Source organism: Gallinula chloropus, assembly GCF_964237585.1.
Source record: "Gallinula chloropus genome assembly, chromosome: 5".
Taxonomy (NCBI): Eukaryota; Metazoa; Chordata; class Aves; order Gruiformes; family Rallidae; genus Gallinula; species Gallinula chloropus.
In genome coordinates this window covers 80,120,220-80,144,039 of record NC_140090.1, presented here as the reverse complement: position 1 = coordinate 80,144,039, position 23,820 = coordinate 80,120,220, and positions in this window count along the sequence as shown.

Sequence of the window (23,820 nt, the reverse complement as noted above, 5' to 3'; positions counted from 1 at the left end):
GCCATATTGCTGCACAACTGTAACGTGCTCTCGAAGGAAGGGTTTCGCTCCCAGGCTGGGCTCTGGGAGCTGCTTTACAGGAAAGTTTGGAAATGTTTTGAGTGCTCAGATGCAAAAATTTCACAAAGTAATACACAGATTTGGTATTTTTTTTGCCTGTGAAGAGGGCTTTTTTAAAGGAAGATTGGGTTTGCCACTATTTTAAGTGTCTGCTTGATTTTCAAAGTCAAAGGTTTTGTTAAAAATAAGATGATTTCTTTTGAGACAGAGCATTTTCCCCAGGGATTTTTGATTTTTGGAGAGACGGTGTAGACATTGCAGAGCTGTGTGTGCTCATTCCCCTCCATGAGATGCACTTGCTGCACTCCATCCATCTCGAGTGGGTTAACCCCTAGACACACCATTACATCCTACGCACCACGTACATGTGCCATCAGGATTGGAGGCAGCCTGGATTCCTGGAAAACACAAAGCAGTCAGGGCACAGATCCTGCAAGGAAACGAGGGCATCTAGTTTTAATTTCCAAAAGGCTTCTGGTATCATTTCAGCATCCCCTTACTCTTTGGGCTGGCTTGTTTTGCACTCACAGAAAGGCAATTCAAGCTGTCCAGAGAGTCTCAAAAAAACATAATAGATGAACTTAAGAAGCTTTGATTCCCACTGAAAAAGACACTTTCTGCTCAAGATTTTAAAGCACTCAGTGACAGTTGGCATGCCTAAGCTTTGGATAGAGCTTTCCCAGTTTCTCAAATACTGACACAAAAAAATGATTGCTTAATCTTTTTCTTCTGAAGTCTAATCAGGACAGGGTACATTTTGGATAGGAATAATTCCAAACCCTATCTTTTTTGGGTTGGTTTCTTGGGGTTTTTTGTTGGTTTTGGTTGGGTTTTTTTTTTTTTTCTGAAAAGTCCAAAATGATTAACTTTCCTCCCTGTGCTGCTGGTGCACAAGCACTGTGTTTCCTCATTTTTTGACACAAGTGGGATTAGTGGAGGTTTGTAACAAAGGCTTTTCTGACAGCCTGTGTAGCCACGGCCAAACTCAGGAATACTGGGAATCCTGATGAGAAAGCCTGCTCGTTTCTAGCCCGATGAGGTTTGGAAAAGTATTTAAACTTTTGGAGCTTAACTAAACCTTCAAACCTTTGGGTATTGTCACACTGGGAACTGTGATAACTGCAGGTTTTATTATATGTCTTTCTCCTGCTATTTAATGTCCAATTAATTTCATGATAGGGCATATTAAAAAGATGCTTCGTGTATGGAGGAGGATTGCATTGTGCTCTAACCATTTATTGTAAAGCTACAGAGAATATTTTAAAATAAATAAATATTATTTTGTTCCAATTTTTACTTAAGAATTAAAATCTTGGTTTAAATCCAAGGTTTTAAGGAAATATGGAGCACTACATTTTCCTTTTTTTTTCTTTTTCTTTTTTTTTTAAGAAAAAATAAGCATTACTCCAGGGAATAAATATCCCTCTGACCTCTATAAAAATCAAGACACAAGGCCAGCATATGGAAATTATTTTCCTCTTGACCGTGACTTGCAAAAGAGACGCCTGGAAATATTGTGCTGTTTGTTGGTAGCACTCCTGTTAAACTACTCCCCCTCCAACTGCAATAAAATGGCAGCACTTAACAGCCACAGCACAGCCCTTGTAAGTGCTCACCTCTGCCTGTATGCCACTGCAGAAGCTGAAATTTATCCCAGCAGTAAGAAGAAGTGCCCAGTGAGCTCTCTTTCAAAGGCTGAGGTTAGGTTTTGGAAGATGCAATCGTTAATGGGCTCCTTGTGCTGCAAGAAGCTGCCCCCGAGGACAAGTCTGTCCCAGTACAAGTGTGCAGCTCAGTTTGGCTCAGAGCTTTCCAGACGTGTCTGGGAGCTCAAAATGAAGTGGCAGTCCCTGGAATTTGGGCACCTACCACCTTGCTGGATTAGGTCCAGAGGTGGCAGTGATATGACTGCATGGTCCTACTGTGCTCCGCTATTCACAGCCATCTCAATCTGCTTCCTTTTCAAGGTGACACTAAAACATAGGCTGGGGAAAACCTGTAGATAGGCTGCAGGTTTTCCCTTAAAGACCCCAGGTATCCAGACTTCTTTTAAAATCCCAGGCCTGGTCAAGGCACCCTTAGTAAATGGGTGTCTTTTTGTTGGTGTCGACTTGGGATCTCGCATGGCAGTGAGCATCAAGTGCAGCTGGACAGTGCATCCCATCTAGGAATTTCCCATATGAAGACCCCCACTGATTGTTTCCCCTTAGGTTTCATGGCACTGAGATATGACAAATCCAACAGTACAAGGGATATTATCAGATAACAGGTTAAATAGAATATAACGGGACATTTTCATTTTCACTCCCTTCCTTCCTGAGTGTGGTTTCACTCCCCACAGCTTATTTTCCACACCTAAAAATAGAAGGGTGATATTTGCACGTTCTTTTGTTCTAAAATTCAATTAATTTTTTATTAGGATAATTAAATAATTAATGATTTTACTTAAACTTGCCAAAAAAACCCGCGCTCCGCTGCTGGAAGGACCTCACGGTGCCTCCACCATGCAGATCTGCTCCCTGCAAAACTTCCAAAACAATTCCAGCCTCCAGCACAAGCAGCAAGATTCAATCTTTGTGGCTGTCAGAGGGGAAAAGGGCCCCGCTTCGCTCAGGAAGACGCAAAGTGTTTCATCGAGAGTGATATTTGCCTAAAAGATTTCTCTCCCCAGCTTTCACTCGCCTGCCTTCCTTCTGCCAGTCATGTCCCAAGGACCAGCTGCTGGGAAATTTAGTAGGAATGTGTATAGAGAGAGAAGAGGGAAAATTGTTTTGTGATTTCTTTCAAACCAATTCTGGCCTGAGATGAACAGGCACGATAAACCGTGCTTATAAAGGGTGCTCTATATGCAGGGCTGAATATCTGTATGTCACCCTAACAGCAGGAGCCATAATTCAGAAGAAGAGATTGTGACTATCCAACACCCAATATGTCTCCTGTGTGTCCATGGTGTGATGGTTTTCCTTGTCCTTTGCATGTTACACAGCACGGGCCACAAAGCTGAGAGGGACCTGTGGGATGGCTGAGGCCAGGTCTCTCCTTCATACCCCTCACTTCCAGAAGCATCACCTGTTCATAAACACTAAGCGCCAGTTGAATGCGTAGCCCAACCTTTTCTCTGGTGGCTCTGCCCTCTCTGAAGTTGAAAAAATGAAGGGTTACTTCTCAGGCAAGGGAAAATAAAATAAAAATTGAGGTTTATTAACCATGGGCATGCATAATTTATACACAGTTTGAACATCCTGTGAAAATGGGCCAAAGATGTTTTTATATAAATTGGGCTCTATGAATTCTAGATGATCTCGAGCATTTATTACCGCTCCAGAAGCTCTGGCAGTACCACAGGCATACAGCAATGTATGTTTTCTGACTCAGTTTCCTCTCAGCCAGACAATTTAAACTTTAAACCCTTTCCTGCAGTCACTCTTTGCATTATGCCACAGCACTCCTGTCCTGTGCTGTGGTTTGGAGGAGGAAGGGAGCACTGTCCAGGAACCATTGGATTCCAGTTTGAAACAATGCCTCCCGGAAGGGAAGCAGGAACAACGCCTTGCATGTCTAACCCCAGCCCAGGTAGCACGTTGCCTGCTCTGTGGCAAACCTTGCATGTGCCTTTAAGAAACAAAAATTAATGCAAAGCTTATTACAATCCTGGTGGTTGCTAACGCTTTCTCTCTTCCACTGTCCAAGTGTCTGAATTTCAGCTTCAGATGAGTGTGGCCTGCTGGGATTTGAGCTGCCAGTTTAATTAGTGTTCAGTAATTTCAATAATGAGTGACAATTCATTGGGGCTTTTAGGTTGGTCTTCTGTTCAGAAGCAAATCAATAATCCACAGTTTTTCCCCTTCTTTAAAGACAAGAAAGTGGCATGTGAGTTACATCAGATGAGAGAAAATAAATGAGGAAAAGCACAACTCCCTCAGTAACTTGAGAGGCAATTGGCTTTAATGGTGTGGGCAGCCTCCCTGGTTTGTTGATGTTATTGGATGAACAGAAAGGTCATTAGTATCTGGAAAGGGGCTCCAAAGATTCTCACAGTAAACAATTTGCCCTGGCTGTAACCATAGTGATTTGGGTAAATGAACACAGGTATACGGATTACTACTGTATTCCCCAGGCTGCCTATATTATTGCCTCAGAAGATATAAAAACAATTGAGGCTAATTGTATGAGAGCGAGTTTATTACAAACATAAATGGAAGGGGAAAAGAAACCAGATATATTGTTCAGAAGATTTTTTAATCTCTTAATTTTATATGTACATGTGCACATATATACGGTGAAGGAAACACATCCGTGAGAATGCTGTACCCCTGCGTGCACTGACACGTGGAAACACAGGCACACTCACCCTCTCATGCACAGATAAAATTCCTCTTGAGCTGGTCTCCAGTTTGGAGAGAGGGCGTGGGGGTTTGGTCCTCGCTGCTCGGGAACGGGATGCTCTCGGATGCAGATGCAGGTCTCCATCTAGCACAGGTGGATGCTAGAATTTGAGATGCTGAGCATCAGCACAAGAACTGCCCAATCATTTCTTTACAACACTGGGACCAAGTGAAACAGAACTACCTGAAAACTGAGAAAACCACTTTCACCCCAAGCAAGAGGGCGATGCTCTCTGCACTACCAGTCCCGTACCAGGCAGTCACCTACCCCACCATCAGCATCGCGCCGCTGTACAGTAGCAGCATTTTTGTTAAAGTTGTGTCGCTCCCTTTTGTTACAGCAACAAAGAGCCAGGCTTGGCGAGGGGCTGCGATTTGCAGTATACAAACCCATTAAAAAACCACAAATGAAATACCCAGCTGGGAAGGTCAAGTCTAATGAGGTGGTCTGTTGTGAGAAGTGGTACCTCACAGCATCCCCCATGTAGGCCAGAGGTGATTCCAAGTGAACAGCTGCTTATAATTATTATAATCTGACACTTTTCATCCACCTCAGGTGCTATTTTTTTCTCACAAGAGAGCAGATTAATTGTATATCAACTGATATACATAAAAAAGGGGTTGATAGAAGGCTTAATAAAGTAACATTAAATAGGCGCTCCCACTGAAATTCTAATGTGTATATTCTTAATTAAATTCCCTCGTACTGCACGGTAATTCAGGTGCATTTGGATTCCTTTTTCCTCCGCTGAATATAAAGTTTAAAATTATTGTTGCTATGAAACTGAAGGCAAATAGGAAGGGGGGGGGAAAAAAAACCCCTGCAAGCCTGACCCACATAGGCCCCTCTTCTGGAGGAAGGAAAATCAGTTAATGCTCCATCTCTCATTCTGTTCCGCGTCTACGCAGGCCCTCGGTATTCTCATGTTAAAGAATACGCTCTCCCATTAGAATTTCAATAGAGCCCTGCTCCCAGGTGAAAAGGCAATATCCACATTAAAATGAAGATATTATTAAAAAAAAAGAAAGTACCATGTGCAGCAGTCTATTGACATCACTCTGGAGGGAAACTGTTGATTTAGAGGAGGAGAGGTATCTGGGTAGGCGTTTAAATTGAACATCTAATAGTACTGGTTCAGCTGCTATTTACCAGTGTACAGGAGCTAAACACACAGTGTTTACGTGACTTTACAGCATGTCTTTCTCCCCAAGTTGTAAAATAGAACCCAATATTACCCGTGATAAGGAATATCCCAATTAAGCCTCTTCTCTAAGCACTGCCTGAGTATTATTAAAGCGCGTGGTGTGCTGTGAAGAGGAAACTTTCTTTCCAGAGCACTCATCGTGCTGCGTGCGGTGTTTAATCAGGCACGTTCGGTACAACTGCCTGGAAAAAAAAAATACTGAATGGAATCTCACGAGTCCCACGACGTTTCCTATTGAAATGAATGAAAGACACATGGGGTTTGCTAAAGATTTCAGGCTGGGCCTTCAGAGACCCTGCCGTCTTCCAGCGCTGGCACCGTGGGCTCAGTGTGTGCACGTTGGCAGCGGGGAGCCTGGAAAAATGGACCTTCATGTGGTGGCTGGCATTCTCCAGGGGCTTCCCACTGGCCATCAGGATGCCAGCGCTCAATAATACGCACCATGATATATTGGATCGGCTTGAGGTTAATTTGACTTGCTGGGGCGTGGATCACAGAATCATAGGGGTTGGAAGGGACGTCAAGAGATCATCAGGTCCAACCCCCCTGCCAAAGCAGGGTCCCTATGATGTCTTGGAAGACTGGATCTTCCCCCGTGCTGTTCTGGTACAAACCAAAAGTCATAGCATGTTTCATCAAGGAGTTGTTTCGATCCCCCTGCTCTTGTTTCTAGGACAGGAGATCTCTGAATGAGTCTTTTCCCAGTAACTTCCCCAAGCTCCTCGGGACAATTTTGCATCTATTCCAGTCTGCTGGCCAGCACACTGATAAACACAGACTAATTCTTATGAATCTAATGGTATGACTCTAGTTTGCCAGGGAGTCAGTAGGTCAGTGCTGAGCCTTCAGCAGCTGAGGAGGAATTTGTTTATTTTTCTAAACTCCAGTTCAAAGCTTAGCACCAGGGAACGGGCTGTGGTGTTAAAAGGTACATTTCAGCCTGATCCCAAGCTTCCCTAGCATTTGGAAGAGGTTGTCACCTTCTAATAATTATTATTTACTTCTCATTAAATCTTGAACGCGTTAAGCAATTTTCCAAACCAAAGAAAATAATTTCCAGTCCCCAAAAAGCTTTAGGCTGGAGAGAAAGAGAGAGATGTAACGTTACTGAGGGGAAGTTACACCATATTTTGATAACAGCGGTTTAATGAACCCCAAATACCCACAGCCTCACCACCACCAGTTGAGCAGTTCACATTACACATCAAAGCAAATGTGGGACCTGCAAAGAGATTTTAATATGTTTTTATAATTTACCCCAAAGTGTATATTCAACCCAGACAAGTACAAGATCCTATAAGAGGGTGTTTGTTCTTGTATTTGTATGACATGGCTGCTTGGAAAACATTAACTTCCTCTCCCATCTAAACCAAGAAAAGATGAAAAACTTCAAAAAATAGTTTACAATTCATCAATATACTGCAGAGGCTACCCAGGGAGGTTGTGGGGTCTCCTTCTCTAGAGATATTCCAGCCCCGTCTGGACGCCGCCCTGTGTACCCTGTGCTAGGGACCCTGCTTTAGCAGAGGGTTGGACCTGATGATCTCTGGAGGTCCCTTCCAACCCCTGCAGCTCTGGGATTCTGTGATTCTGTGAAAAATGAAAAGGTTGGTCCATCCCTTTCTTAACTTGAATGTGCCCAAAATGCTTCTTGAGAGGAAAAAAAAGAAAAGAAAAATCCATCCAATATTTGTGTCCTTTTTGTTTGCCCCATAGTTCCCAGTTTGCTGAGGTGTGTTCACCCACCCATGAGCTCTCCCCTCTACCAGCTTTGCTCCCAGATATCAAACGTTACAGCCAAGACTCCCCCAGACTCTGCTGCCTCTGAGCCCTTGACCCTTCAGCACGGAGAAGGGATCGGTGTTACATGCAGAGTGTAAATCCTTGCATGGTGAAGCAGGAAAGAACTACTAAATATAATGGCCCTGTTTGCTCCAGCTTTACATTTTACAACCCTTTTGCATCACTGGTGCAGCTGGTAACGACCATGGGGAGGTTTGCTTGGTGCAGCATCATGCCTTTCCATCTTCCCTCACAAGTTTGGCCCCAAATAGACCACCAGCCACGAGGAGAAAAGCCCCAGGAAGACCTGCCCACAGGATCAGACCTCATCATGCTCCCAAAGAGGAGGGAGGAAGACTCTGCCAGTCTCCCTGTGACTGCAACTCACCTCAAAACTTTTTATGCAGTTGCAGGGTGGAAGTGAGAGGTGACTTATGGGAGCAGAGTGTTAAAATAATTATTCCAAATTAAGAGGTTGGCATGATTGGTATAGACTACAGCTTGTATTCGCTGCAATGAATTATTACAGTCATATTTGCATTGGTCCATGATATCTTTTTAAATGAATTACAGACTGCCTCCTGGCAAAGGGAATTAAACATTTATGTATCAACAGTTTATTAAGGACGATAACCTCCTTTTAAAAACCAGCTGTACTTAGCAGCTATTAGGGAGAAATATATGTGGCTTCATGGCAAGCTCTCAACTATTTGGAGTAAATTTGTAAAACTCGAGTGGTTGAATGTGGCTGGTATTTGGGTATGAATTTCTTAGTGGAAACCCAAATGAAACCCCACACTTTTTTAGATGCTTAGGAGGTTTGGCATCTTTACCACTGCAAGTCATTGGTGGAACTGACCCGATAGTAGCAGCATTCAAAACTTTTTTACAGAGGAAAACCACAGTTCAGAGCCTGGTGGGCATCAGATTACCTGCTGCATCCCTTTTGCCTCTCTCTTATGCTGAGTGCATCTAAATGCTTCAGCTGGATGGGGCAAAAAAACCTGCTGACATCATCCATGAACTCGGTGCTCAGATTTTCCTGTAAGCAAATACTGAAATAACCATGGGAGAACAGCAGTTAGATGAGGAGAAACGCTAAGATCCTGATTCAGCAAAAGCTTTTACAAAGGTATTTAAAGTTAAGCACATGCTTAAGTGCTCTGCTGAATCAGGGCCTAGGGGAGGTCTTGTTATCTATGAAAGATTTCTAAGTGGGAAAGTGGAGGAGGAAACCAAGGTATACAATTACAGCAGGCGTGTAAAGAGGAAAGGAGACACAGGAAAAGTTTTGGGGTTGGGTATTTTATTCTAACTTGCTCAACACACTCAACAAATGTGCATAGAAACTACAGTAAAACAAAGGCAGGGATGTAACCAAGGGAAAGGGGCAGGGACCTGCAGCTGGAAGCACCTGAACTGACAGTCAGGAAAGTGAAAAACGGAGGAAAACTTTGCTACTGTGCATGGAAGGACAAAAGATGCAGGGAAGAAAACGATCTTAGAAATTTAGAACTATTGTTGAGGCCTCTTCAGCATCAGCTCTAAAAAGGAGGGGGAGATGCTCAAAGTCTGAAGTCAATTGGTTAACTTTGCTGTTTAAATCTGGAGCAGAGGCAAGTTCAAGGGCTGAGCCCATGAGAGGCTTCAGGCCAGCAGGCAAGGGCTAGCAGGATGAGATCTTCAGGGGAAGCCTGCTGATGCCAAGGACCCCATCCCCACATTGCCTGCTTTGGGGCTGCACTGCTGATGGAGCATCCCCTCGGCTGTCACTACCAATGCTCCCCTTCCTTGGATACAGGGCTGGGCTTCACCTGGTGCTCTCAGCCCCTTCTGCAGTCCTTTGGGGACAGCCCAGTCCTGGATGCATCCCTCAGCTGGGTGTCGCTGAAGGAACCATGGTGGGTCCACTCCATCACTAGCCCCAGCTGTGGGTGAGGACATCCCACAGAAGTGTCCCAGGATTGGTGCCACAAGCTCACAGAGGGTCCTGGCCAGGAGGCACAGCACCACCACCAGCCATGGTGTTCAGTTCCACCACCCCCATCATTCTTGACCCATCTGGTTGTCCTCTTAACCAGATGATGACATTGTGTGTTGGATGCCACCCCTCATCAACTCTTGGGGAGGGTAGAGCTATTGGATCAGACAGCGGCTGAGTCCCAGGGGCACGTGCAGGTGGAGCTGACTCAAGCTCACGCTCTCCAGGACTGAGACTTGACAAACACTGCAGTAAGTGGGAATGATTGATCCAAACTAGCTCCATTAATGACCCTACCAGCTTGGCAGTGCTCTCCATTGACTGTGAAGGAGGACTAACATCAGAATGCTAACTCAGACAGCACAAATAGACTCCAGTTTCTTAAAAAAAAAATTAATTTCTAATGACCGGTCTCTTTTAAGTGTAATGAGTCCCTGTTCTTGGACTGGAAAGGAAGAGGAAGCTTCCTTGCCAAGAAGGTTTACCCTAGGTTGTTCTTGCAGTGGTGTATTTGTGGGTTCTGCTTGTTCTTGGAAGCAGACTTCCTCCGTGTGTTACTTTGACTATGCCCAAGTAAGATGGTGATTATCAGATTTTTGGTAACTGTTGCTGTCCTCCAGCTTGGCCTGTTGCAATAAATTAAAACAGGCGTCATGCTTAGTCCTGTATCAGGGCACTTTAATCATATAACGTGACCATTAGATTCCCTTTCCTCAAATTGGCCACAAGTTTGGTCAAATTATCAAATTACATTACTGGGGCGATATTAAAATCATGTGAGGGGGTTTTAAATCCCAGTAGTTCATGAACTTTTTTTAATATCTGCCAAGGCGAACAATGGGACCCTTTGCAATCCCCCAGTGAGCACCTATTAAAACCACAATTTACAACTATACATATCATCTAACGTGTTAACCAGGTGTTCCAGTGTTATTGTTTGAAATTCTACCTAGGTTTAAATCAAATGAAGAAAAGCCAAAAGTCCAATTAAAATCCCACATTGCCTCTTTATCGTGTGTAGGTGAAAGACATTTGTTATAGATTTAATGGCAGAAATCTCATAAAATTTTAGACCATCCTCTTTTCTTCCCAGTTTCTTGTTTCTTGCTCAGATTCTCACAGCTTACTGGCATTTCCTGTTCTTAGCTGTAAAAAAAATAGAATAAATCTAGGAATTTCTGGCTTAATTTTAGTAGCATCCTGGACACTCCAGCAGAATTTGACAATTGAGTGTTGTCATGGGATATTAAAATCCTGCAGTGGGCCCATTTAAGCTATTATTTCATAGGCTGTCCCTTAATCAGTTCCATCCCTGGGCTGTGCACTCTTTGCCAACATGTGTCTATTTTATTTAATAGTTCGGTGACAACAAATTTATGTTGCTAAGCTCCAAAAAGTAAACCTTACCAAAATACCTCCCCAAACTGCCTTTACAGACATCCACCAAAGTAATATGGAATTCAGTTGTCTTCACTTGGCTGTAATTACTTCCAGACCCAGGCTGCTATCTTTGTCTTTGGCCATTTTTCTCATTCCGCCCCAGCCCAGAAATACTGGTGTTTCTTTACATTTATGGTTTTCTACTTAGATTTCATTGTCACCCACCCCTCCTACCTTTTGATTTTAGCAGACCTTGACATTTAACTAGTGACCTAGCTCTCCCTCCAAATATATGTTTTCTTCTCTGTTTGACAAAAGACTTGGGTTTTCAGTGCCCAATAAAACAAATTAATTTTCTTTCCCTGAGACAACCTTCCCCACCCCCTTCTTTTTCTCAGGCATTAAAATTGGGACAATGAAAGAAAGGAGGGGGGGGGGGGAAGTCACTGTTGCCTTGCTAATTTGAAACCCCTCGAATAATATGATAAATGAGATCAACTTTTCGTACAGAATTAGTGAAACTGGCAAAAAATAAATGCGCCGGTTACAGCACATCTGGTCTCTTTTATGCTTTACTTAAGAAAATAATTCTTGCCAGATTTTACCCACCCATAATAATTACACAATTTTTACAGATGTAGTTTGTAACAGCTTCACTTTGGTCCAAAACCTTTAATACGACTTGCAATGAATTTACCTCTTGGCTTGCACTTTATTATGTTTTTGCAATAAAGGGGCTGAGGTAAAGTTATTTGTTTCCAGCTCTGCACCTTTTACTAACATTTTTATAAACAAAACTGCTAGGCTAGAAATGATTGTTGCTGTCATCACCGCTGTTCCTATTGCAATTACTACACTTTTTGTGCTTGGACATTTAATTTGGCATTTGCTTGGAGTCTGTTTTCCTTGTTCTTAATTATCTGTTCTTTGGGAGCACCAGACCAGCGAGAAGGGTACTCATGCATGTCCAGCTGCAAATGATAAAGCATCATGACTTCCATTGATATTTAAAGACAACAGTGCTGATTATTGGAAAGGGGTCCCAGCTATAAAATTTTGAGCCAGCTCCAGAAATCTCTGCGTTTCAGGAGGGTTAGGGCCCAGAGCTTTGATTTGCCCCTTGGAAACACAACTTGAGATCCAAAGTTCAGGCCACTTCCATGCCAGGGTCTTCTTGTGGCCAGCTGCTAATTGTAACAGCATGGCAGGCAGTGCCACCGTCGTTAGGCTCTGTCTTGCATTTACAGCGATTTGCAAAAGTTTATAAATCAGATGCAAATATTTTCAGCTGCTGAAACTTGCCATAAAATACCCTGGCCTTAGTCCAAATGAATTCTGACATCCAATTTTTTAAAGGGGGAAAAAAAAAGAGGAAAAAAAAAAAAAAGAGAGAGAGGGAGAAGTTGCAGTTTCCTACCAAGAGCAGATAGGATGTATTGGGTTTCTTTCTCAGGGCCAGATACTTAACAAAATTGATTCATAAGGAACAGCACGGCAGTTCATGAGCAGAACCAGCCCAATAACGCTGCTTTGAGGGAAGACGCTCCGTTTAATTAAGAGGCATAAGGCAGAGTAGTGACCACACACTGATTGGGACCTCGTAAATTAAACCTCTATTACTTTTAAAGGGGTGGGATGACAAGTGGAATAGATGTGATGCTCCCAGCCATCACTGAGCGTCCTCATTCGGTATCCGGATGGATCTCTGCCGGGCTAACCAATATTATTGTTATTATAATTCACGGCATAAACTGTGACCACTTGCAACTGCTACACGCTGCACAACCCAATTAAGAGCAACAGAAATGGCTGCATTTAATGGATCCAATGACATGATAATGCGTTCAAAGGGTCAGTGCCCTACATCGCACATCAATGGCAGTTGACACACTGTTTTTTAATACTACCACTTAAATATGCATTAGAGGTTTAAAAGCAGCGTTGAAGTAATGAGAAGGGTTAGACTTAAACTTATAAGTGCAAGTAAAGTGTGACCTGCAAATATAAGTGTTGATAAATTCAGGGTAGGGGTGTTTTTAAGCATAAATGCGCTTTTAAGATTTAGGTATTTTTTAATTTAGGGCTCCTGCAAAACCCACAGCGTTTCCTGAGCTCACTCAGAGCAGTGAAACCTTCACCAGATGAGGCCTGTACACGGGACAGGGCTTCTCCACTGACAGCCTGATGGCTCTGTGCCCACAAACGTAGGATTTTTTTTTGAAACAGAGTTTAGGAAACCGTTCAATGTGCAATCACAACATGAAATAACATTTTGTCACAGCGTGCTAGGCAGCTGGGCACGATTCCCTTCTACCCTGAACCTGAACCTTATCCTCGTGCAAACATTTCCAGTCCTGTTCGCAGCACCCGCAGGAGAGGCGAGGGGTGGTGAGACCCAGGGCACCCTCCCAGGGCAGCCCCAGTTTACACAGGGGTACTGTAAGATCAGGAGTGGTTTTGCAGCTTGCCAAAGTCTTCTTCTGGTGGCACTGGGGTCTTAACATCTTTTGGGATTGCTCATTAAGCTGCTCTCACTGGTTTTTCACTTCAATCTGTTGGGCTTTTTTTTTCTTTCTCTTTTAGATAGCTCAGAGACTCCTAATCAGAACAAAGTAAAGGTAGAAGTGTGGGATGAGTTATTTGCGGCTACAAGGCTTGTCATTTCACTATCAGCTCCAGTCTGAACTTGTTAGAAGTGGGACACTAAGGACATGGGAGTCGAGTGGCAGTAAATTTTTTCTGCATACAGAGATCCGCCCTCCAACCATCTCTTAAGCTCAGCTGTCCCACGGAGTTTTGGAAAATCCACTGCAGCTCCCACAACCTTTGTGGGCTTTCTTGTGGTGGCTCTGAAATCTGAATTCACAGATTCACAGAACTGTAGGGGTTGGAAGGGACCTCTAGAGATCATCGAGTCCAACCCCCCTGCGAAAGCAGGGTCCCTAGGACAGGTCGCACAGGGAGGTGTCAAGATGGGTCTTGAATCTCTCCAGAGAAGGAGATTCCACACTCCCCTAGGCAGCCTGTCCCAGGGCTCTGTCTCCCTCACTGGGAAGAAGTTCTTCCACATATTGGTGCGGAACTTCTTATGCTCCAACTTGAGGCCATAGAATTGTCCCCTCCCAACCCCAAACAGGCTGCTGTGCCCACGGCGTGCGGATGGGCAGGGCTGCAGGGGACCTGAGGATGGCACCAACCCTGAAGATCACTTTTAATCAAAACAGGAAAGGAAATGTAAACATTATACCTAATATTTTGGCTGTCAAGTTGCTTTTTTTTTTTTTGAAAGCTGACGTGATCCCTATGATCCCATGTGAACATGGTGTGCACGCAGTTTCAATATGTTAATAGTCACTCCCTGCTCCTGTCATTTCATCTCTTCTTTTTCTTTTTTTCTAAAGTTGTTTAGCCAGATACTGGAGCAGGTCCAGTTCCCTCTCCAGCTGAGCCCTTTCTCTCACACCACACGAGCACATTGTAGGGATCATTTTTCGGAGATAACAGAACATATTAGCTCTGCGAGTACTTACAGTTCTCCTTACACTAACCCCCTTTACCCGGCGCCGGCGTGCTGTTGTGGCTAACTCTCCAACCAACCCCAAGCCAGTGCAGCACAAAGGAAGTCTTTGGTGATGTGGCAACAGCACGATTCCAGAGCAACGCGCGTAGCTTCCTCCCCCATTTACAGGAGGAACCGGCTGTAATGAATTTAGATGATATTCAGCTCTACTACACTGCTTAATTCACTCGGTGGCCTTGATGTTATAGGAGATGAGCAAAGGGACCAGGGGTAAATCCAGTTGACTTGGTGTTAAAGTTAACATTAACAACAGTAACAGCAAGCTCCCGGTGTTCGACTGTCACTGACCCTTCAACACGACTCAAAAGCGCTGTGATTCCCATATTTCCCCTGCTAAAGCAAATACAAGCCCGAACGGTAGCGCGCGGTTGGTTTTGAGCGTGCCCTGCGCTGGGTGGTCTGGGGACTTATCCTACTTCCCATCTCATTTGCCTGCAAACGCCTTCACCTTGTCAGGGCCAATAATTATCCGGCCGGCGATGCTCAGAGCTGCCATTCCTTAAGATTGGATGAGATTGAAGAGGCTGAGGCTCGGCTCCTCTGTGCATTTTCTCCGTCAGTTAGTGTATACACTGGGGGCCCGGCGAGCCCTACAGCAGAGCTACACTAACTTTCTCTCCCCTTCCTTATTATGGAGCTTAATAACAGCAGGCAGTGTATTAATATGTAAGAGATCAAGAGATTATTGATTAGAATCACTTGGCTAATATCCCCTGTCTGTCATGTAGTTCAGCAGCCCTTTCATGATTTTTTGTGTCAGTCCATTTAAATATTCATGACAGAGTTGCTTTGTACCTCCACGGCTGAATTTCTAATTAATCTGTCAAAAGAAATACAATATGCCCCTAAGCCTTATTATTATAAGGGTCAGCTGAAACAGAGCTGGCCTGGCTAGGCCTAAGGGGTAATTAATTATAACAATGCGGTGTTTACCTTCGTCGGTACCTGCGGCCTAAATGAGTGCTAAATTAGACTCAAACCACTTCAGTCCGTGTTTGAAGCACCCCGATATGCCAGACTAAATCATAATGATGGGGAGGAGAGAGCGGAGAGCCGCTCCTGTGTAACAACATAATCAGCAATTATAGCTAGGAAATGGGGAGAAGGGGGAATTTTATCTCATTAGAAGAGCCCGAGCAGAAAGTTTTTTTTTCTGTCACCAGCTCTTTTCTTTCGAATTCAAATGATCCCACTCTAAAGGTGAGGGATCTCAAATTTAATTCCAGTGCAGAAAGCCGGCCTAATTAGTGGTATACTTTGGCTAAAATATGAATGACATTTGCTCCAGCTTGCAGCGGCCTATTAATAGAGGGTGTCAGAGTGAAACATTAAGTGTATCATTCTTCTGTCAATTTATTTCTGTCATTATTGTTTCTTTATTTCCTCTGCCACATTATGGTCACTAATTTCTTCTCACTTTTATGAGATTCTTAATGTGGGCCTTTAATGAACTCCAAAAACTCAACCACAACTCTGAAATTAAAATACTAGTCTCCTGTCAGTGTGACGCGACAGAGTAAAACTTGAATAGTATCATTCTTCTGTCAATTTATTTCTGTCATGATTTTTCTTTATACCCTGCCACATTATGCCCACTAGTTTAATTCCATTTTTATGTGACTTGTTAATGTGAATTTTAGGTGGCTTTTAATCACCTCCAAATTTGTAGAATATCACAATAAATCATAACTGTATCCCCTCTTATGACAATTTATTTCTGTCATTATTTTTTATTTCTCCTTCCTTATTACAACTCCTAGTTTCATCTCCTCCTCTGTGACCTTTACATAGTTGCATTTTGAAAAGGGAGCACAGCCAAAGTTTGCTCTTTTGCAGCATCACGGCGGCGGTGGCACGGCGGTGTTCTGCCCACCCGGTGATGCTCTGCCCATCTGGTGATGCTCTGGCCATCCATTGATGCTCTGTCTGTTGATGCTCTGTCCATCCGTCGATGCTCTGTCCTTCCAGCAATGCTTTGCCCACTTACTGATGCTCTGCCCACACAGTGATGCTCTTCCAGTCCAACAATACTCTGCCCATCCCTGCAGCAGCTCTGGCCAAAGCACAGCTCCAGCATCACCCATGGAGAAACACAGTGAGTTCGTTGCCTCGACATACCCCAACAACAAAAGCTCTGCCCAGCATCACTGAAATGCTTTGCTTAAGGGGTGGCTTTTGAGTAAATGACATTTCATTAACGCTATTGATTGGGTACAGTCTAATTCATCTGTGTAATGAAGGGGCATAATTAATTGGTGTCGCTGAGTCCCGTTTACAGCGATCGTTGAGGGACAACACAAAGGCGCCCGTGCTGCAGGAGCAGGAGGCAAAGCTGGGTGGTCAGCACCTGCATTACATTTTGTACCTCTCTTTACAGTGAGGTTTTAGGCTCAAAACTTCTTCATCAAAGACAGGAACTTACACCAGTCCTTGGGTAGTGACTCACAAAAAATACAGCAGGGTTTGCTCCATCCTTTTTTCCTCCCTCAAATAGCCACACATCTGAACTTGAGCCTGGCTGAAGAGAAGATGGAGCAATCCCTAGCCAGTCTTTTGAAACTGAGCATAAAGCATCGGTAAATGATGAAAAAGGAGTTGAGGGGGATCTTTTTTCCCTGAGATGATTCCAAACACGATTGTTCACAGCCATTTCCCTCTGCCCAGACCGGCATCCTACGTCCCCGGCAGGTGATGCCAGGCAGTGGTTTCCCTTTACCCACACATGAACACAGAGAGCAGAGAGCCCTGAAACACTCTGTTTCACTGCATATCTATCATGTGTGACACTCCAGCCTGAGAAATGGCCCTCCAGAGTGCTCCAAAAGGAGGTAGAAAACATCCTCCTGGAGCTCAGGTAATCACACATCGCTCCTTTGGCATGTTCCCAGCCATCCCTGCTGCTGGCATACTTGGCATGCAGGGGAGATCTGCAGCACCTCATGAAGTCAGCCCCAAACATCTCAGCTAGATTAAGCAAATGGACTTCAAGTCTTGCCCTACAAATGGCGGTGGCTGTGCCTGGGGGGAGACTCCTTCCTGGGCATGTGGTGTCATTTCAATGAAGGAGATTGAGAGGAAAATCAGCTGAGTCTGGGTTGCTCTGGAGCTGCGAATGAACAGCAAGTAGGAGGCTGAATCAAGAATATGCTTAGGACAGATTGAGACAATATTGATTTGGACTGGATTTTGGATCAAATGATACTGATTTTCTCATCAAATAGTCCAAAGAAATGTACAGAAGCTTTGCCCAAGCTTCACCTCTGCAAAACTGCCAGCAAAGATCCAAGCATCTGACCTTCCCAGGACCACACGAGGTTCTGGGGATGACAGAGGGATGCTTTATTCCTCTTTTACTGGGACTCAGATGTCACCTGTGAAGCTCCTTCCAGGAGATGAAGCTGATGTTCTTGGTGGGGCAGCGGTGTCAGGCGGATCAGTGCCCCTCACTGACTTACACTCAGTGGGCCCAGCCGTGCTCTGAGCATGCACAGCGCGAGCGCTTCCCTCAGCTGAATATACTGAGCTCCTTTTTGACCAGGATAAAGTGAACAAATTGCACAAAGGAGAATTCTTCTGAGAAGCGTGACACCGTATTTCCTGCATCTGTCTGCTATTTCTAAACTGATAAGAAATACTACGTCTTTAGGCTCTAGACTACCATTAATTAGGTGCCGGTATGTGGCATGCATATGTAGGAGGCTCTCAGAAGAACTGCAGCAAGGACTAGTATCAGGCACAGGCCTGCTAAAGGATGTTAAATGACTGCAGGATTTAACCATACTCTTATTTACCTTCTTCCATACGCTTAAAAACTTTGCCTGAGAAATATTTTTATCTGAAAATATGCAAATATGTGCCGTGGGAGCCAATGAGGTGAGCAGTTGGTGTTAGTCGACTTGGGCACCCGCTGAAGTCTGCAAGAGCCAGCTCGTTCAGAGCAGGGGTACCCTTTATTAGGTGTTCTGAAATCCAGCTCCTTGGATGCATTTCTTAAAGCGCTCTTTGAATTCTGAGCCAGAGGACCCAAAACCAGAGAGGAGCTCTGTGCAACAATTTGATTTTGAGATCCATTAAATCAGGCTAAGCAGAATCTGTATCTGCAGCGTCACATTAACAAAGCTAACCACTGCTATTTTGCCACGGCTGTCTATAGACTGTTAAAGCATGAAAGTCCTATAATTTCATAAAAATCCCAAGTATTCGAATTTCCATACAGTGCTGCTTTTGTATCTAATTTAAAATGAGTAACAAGCTTACTCTATACATACAACAGATCATTAACTTGATAAGATACTAGTAGCATATTAAGTGAATATTGTGTTGTGCTGGCAAAACAAATACAGAATAGAAATTTGCTAATGTGAAAGATTTTTTATATCATTAGGAGTGGGTCATCTTTTGGTATTCAAATAAGTAAACTGAATTCCATCAGTGAGCACTCCAGTTATTTTTTTCCCCCACCCCTTACTCTAATTGAAAGCAAAAGCACAAGACGGAAAATGGTCCATAGAAATGTGAAAGGTTTAGGTCAGATTATTTTAATCATTTTATTTTATTTTAATTTTCTTTTCTTTTCTTTTTTTTTTTTTTTTTGGAGGGTGCAATTATCTGAGACATTACCTTTTATCATTTTACTTCTCCTTTTTTATTTCCAGCCTTGACAATTCTTAATGCAAGGAACTGGTTTCATTTTTCATCCAGGCTGTGTTCTGGATTTGGTAGAGTCTGTTTGCAGCTGCCTCTCTTTCAATATTTCTCTGAATAAAAGTATATTTTGAACATACAAATCCTGCCTCGCTATCATGCATATTAATTTTAATTACTAAAAGGTCCAAACTTTCTATGTAAATTCATATTAAGGTGCTCTTTAAAATTCTAGCCCACTGGAGAGACAAATACATTAACAAAATGGTATTTATATGTGAGGTGTTTCTTAGAAAATTAATTATAATTGTCTTAGAAAAAGGGTGTAAAGGGGGAACTATCAAGAAGTCTGAGGTTGGTGGTATGGGAAATATATATAGAGATACATACATACATATATATGTGTGTGTATATTTATATGTGTACACCTATGTGTGTGTGTATATATATATATATATACACATGCACACACACATTCACATGTACATATGTACATAAGCATACGTGTCCCTGCACACTGTTAATACGTAACTGTATAGACAAAATTTGTGGTCCTTCCCCATGCAAACATGACAGGGCCACAGACTTAGTTCCTTTGTCTTTCTTCACTAATGTTTTTAGTATCTTTTCATAGGAAGATTGGAAAGTGTGCACTGATGGGTACCGCTGCACAGATGTGTTCTGCTGGCTGCAGGAGGATGGGCCCTCAGGATGCGAGCAGCATGCCAACATCACCCCAAAAAAGGTGCAAAAGATGCCCAGGAAAGCACCTCTGCCACCCAGTTGAGGGGGTTCCTTTCCTGCACGACAAAATTCCCCATTTATTTCCTTTGATATCTGTATTTAACGGGCTAATTTCTGCCAGGCATCAGAAAATTCCTTAAAAAGATGACAGGGGAGACGGTGGACAGAGCTATGGAGCTCGCAGACTTCTGTGGGTTTTTTAATTCTGTCAGCTGGATATTGACTGACTTTCTAATGCACACTCCTCTAATTCTTAATTAGAATGACATAGCTAATTAATAAGTTTTTTCCAATTATAAATTAACTTAGGATCAGAACTCTGGCTTTGCATGTAATTTCCTATAATCGCTAAAGCTACTGCAAAAACATGTCTCCTACCAACCGTAACTTTTTTATTTAACACAGACAGACAAGTTCTCACTGGGTTTAAATTTTACAGCAAATTATCTCTGTTGGGATTTATGAAGGGAAATTAAAAAAAAAAAATTCAGAAGAGTTTTCTCTTTTCTTTCTTTTTTTTTCCTTTTTTTTTTTTTTTAAGGTTTCTTTCTTTCTTAAACAAAATAGCATCTCTTAATGGACAATTTCTTTCCGAGATTTGAAAGGAATTCATCTTAATATTTTAATGTTATTACAGGGAAGGAAGAAAGAGAGCAGGTGATAATTCGTTTTTTCATAACTGTTACCACCTTTTCATGGTTTCTGCAAAAATGATTTGGGAGGATCCCGCATGCTGCTCATTTATAGAATCTTAACTGGAGAGACACTTATCTCTTTAGTAATGAACCAGTGTAATTAAAGGTGGGAATGTGGAAGAGTTCAGGCACTGGCAACATGTCACATAGTTGGCTGCTGCAATTCCTCAGTGGTTTATCAAAGACTACTCCTTTAATATGGAGATTACACTTATGTACTTGTCTGAACTTGAAAGGCATTTGCCTAATTTACTTATTAATGAGATGTAAATCTATTTGTACGGCACGTCACAAGTTTCCCGAAATCGCTGCTACTTAACCGGTGATAAACCCTATGATTTAAACGAAAAATAATACATTTAGCTTTCCACATTCATTCTGTTAAAAATTGATATAGTCTATGTTAAATTTATTAATATTGCTTGCTGTCATTCAGTTTGCAGCTCTTACTGAAATATGACTTGACAGCGGCCGCATTAAAGATGTATGCCATTGTATTCAACAAAGATTAATGAAGCCCGGTAAAAATAGCTGTAAAAGAGAAAGTGATCCGAATGTAAAATCAGTGAATTAAATGAGGCCTTGCATACCATTTGTTAATATGCATGAGGAGGGAGGCAGCGAATGAAAATGTCTCCCTGCAAAGTTCATTTGGGAATGTTTCAATATTGTCTGAATATCACCAAACTATTGAACGGCGGCTTAATAGAGCCCTGTGTACCGCCGAGGTCCGCGCGCCGGTGCCCTGAGAAAAGCCAGAGACAAAAACTGATTCACTTGCAAACAGAAGGGAAGCCTGCAGTAAAAACAATAATAATCTGAGCCTAATAATATAAATACATACAGGATGGATGTCTGCTCTCCTCCTTCTTCCCCCCCCTCCCCTTCCCCGCTCCACCTTTCCCCGCCTGTCTACAGTGGAGGCTTTCAATATTAAAGCCACTTGTGATAGAGAGCTTTAATGCTATATGCCTCTTTTTATGGAAGAATTGCATGCAGCAACACTTAAAAGGCTTAGATCCTCCGGATTTCTACGAGGTTAATGTGTCTGTCTGTCTGGGTGTCACAGCTATTCCTTCGCCGGAATCCAAGCGACGAAAGACTTTACCGACTTCTTTGAATATTATTTTCAGGGTGCTGATTTATTTCAACCTCCCTCATTATAAAATGCTACTGAATTTACAGCATGCAGGTTAAGACTTCCAGATAAATTAGCGCTGACAGAAAATAACACGCGGCAGTCGCAGTGTAAACACACTGTATTTATCAATCAAGGAGCTGAGGTGTTTTGATGGACCCGAGCTGTTGCTGATGGGCTTCTTTTCAGATTTGAATGCTAAGTCAAAGATTTGCAGAAAAGGCTGTTCTGAAATATTTTGCTTCAGCAGTTAAAAATATATATATATATTTATATATTAATCTGGCTGCCCCTTTGGTAGTAAAGTAGTTAATGCACCCGAAAGACTGTCAGCTTGGAGGCAATTTGGAGGTATAATGTATACACGCATGGTGTAAAAGCTTGTAGAAAAGCTCTGCCTAAAGCATAAACTTTCCCAAAAGAATGAACATCGGTGTTCAAACTGAGAGCAATTCAGAGGGGTTTTTGTTCGGAGGCTCAGCTCGTGTCACCCGATTTGGCAGTCTCAACAGGTAGCCTGGTGAGGGGATCACGGTCACCCCCACAGCCCCTGTGCAGGGGGTTCAGCCTCCCCGCAGGTTGGCTGAAGGGGGAACGGATGGAGCCTGGAGCCGACTGCTCTTTTGGCCCAGGGATGAAGGCAGGAGCGAGGCACGGAGCCACGTGCTGCTCCAGGTTCAGATGGTCTCCAGCAAGTCTCACTGAGCCCCCCTACAGCTGCAGCTACTGGTGTTTGGAGGATGAATCTGGCAGACAAATGAAATTTCTTATTAAAATTTTGGTTCCTTGTCAGACTGTTTGGGGAGAATCTTTCTCTTTCATTCAGTAAACTTGTTGACGAAACACAGAAAATAAAAAAGTCCAGTCTACACACATATAAAAGTCCTTACTTATTTGTTTCTGTACTTTATTATTTCAGAGACATGATAAGGTTTGTCCAAAGCAGTATCAGGATCCATAATTCTTTTGTATTAATTACAAAGAAAAATCAAACGGACCATGTGTGGATTTTTTTCTAGGTTTTATTTATACTGTCCATTCAAAAATGCTTATATCTTGTGATGAATATTTCCTATCTCTTTCTCCCATTGAGTGACCATGAAAGAAATGAGATGGTGGAACTGCTCTTAATCTACCTTACTTTTTTATATTTTAAATAACTTTCAGATGATTTTGGAGAGACCCAAGAAAGCTTAAGGATCACAGGTCCAGTCCTTTGAATAAATCTACAATTAAAAAAAATATGGTATATATGTACAGTATTGAACACTGGATGACATGAGAAATTGCCTTTTGCAACCCCATGTCCTTCAAGTGTCATGTTTGAGGAAACTCCTGATATCCACAGAATCTCTGCTTCTGCCTCTGCTTAATTAAGAACATTTGTCTTTAGTTCATCAAGAGTAGGCATTAAAAAAAGAAACAGCAAACACCCAATGGGGGAAGAAGCAAAGAGCCTGCCCTTTGGGTTCCCAGTTCTCCCTCATATAACTAATTAAAACCATTCATAAGACAACCTGCACTAACGGCCAGGCACAGGCTACTCTTGCTCGACTTTGGCTGTAGCGTTGGCACCCTGTGGGATGACCGATTTGCTTCCCCAGCCCCTCTTTCCTCTAAAGGCAGTGTAAGATAATCCTGGCAGAAGGCAAGGCCGCTTATAACGAAGCAGCACAATTAGTGTGAAGTTGCTCTTGCCTTAATCTCCTCTCCCTTGCTCTTTTCTAGGCAGCCCACCTGCAAGGGTGGTCACTGCTCACAGATACCCATTCCCTTGGACATGATTTCCTCCCTTATCCAGGGGTGACAGCCAGCAATGGGGAAAAAAGTATTGCTTCCTCATATTTATGGGGGAAAAAAATAAAATAAATTTAAAATAAGAATGATAAGGCAGCTAACATATAAGGAAGTAATGTGTGGTACCTATAGCATGGCCCTGGTAAGCAAACGCTCCTGCCTTTCCCTGAAGCATCTCATGTCTTACTGCACTTGAAGGGATGGACAAAGCTCTGCAAGGGGGAAAAGGAGGAAAAAGGCTTGAAATTTAGAATGAGGTGGAAAAAAATTATTAACTTGTGTGATGAGAGGTTTTTTATTTCAGTTTTCTTTGAGAAAAAGTTCAGGAAGAGAAAAAGCAACCTGTTGGGGAGATGGAAGGATCCCTCTGAGCAGTGACTTCTCTTGAGCCTCCTCCCGATGTCTACTTGGGGTGATCAGTAACTCTCC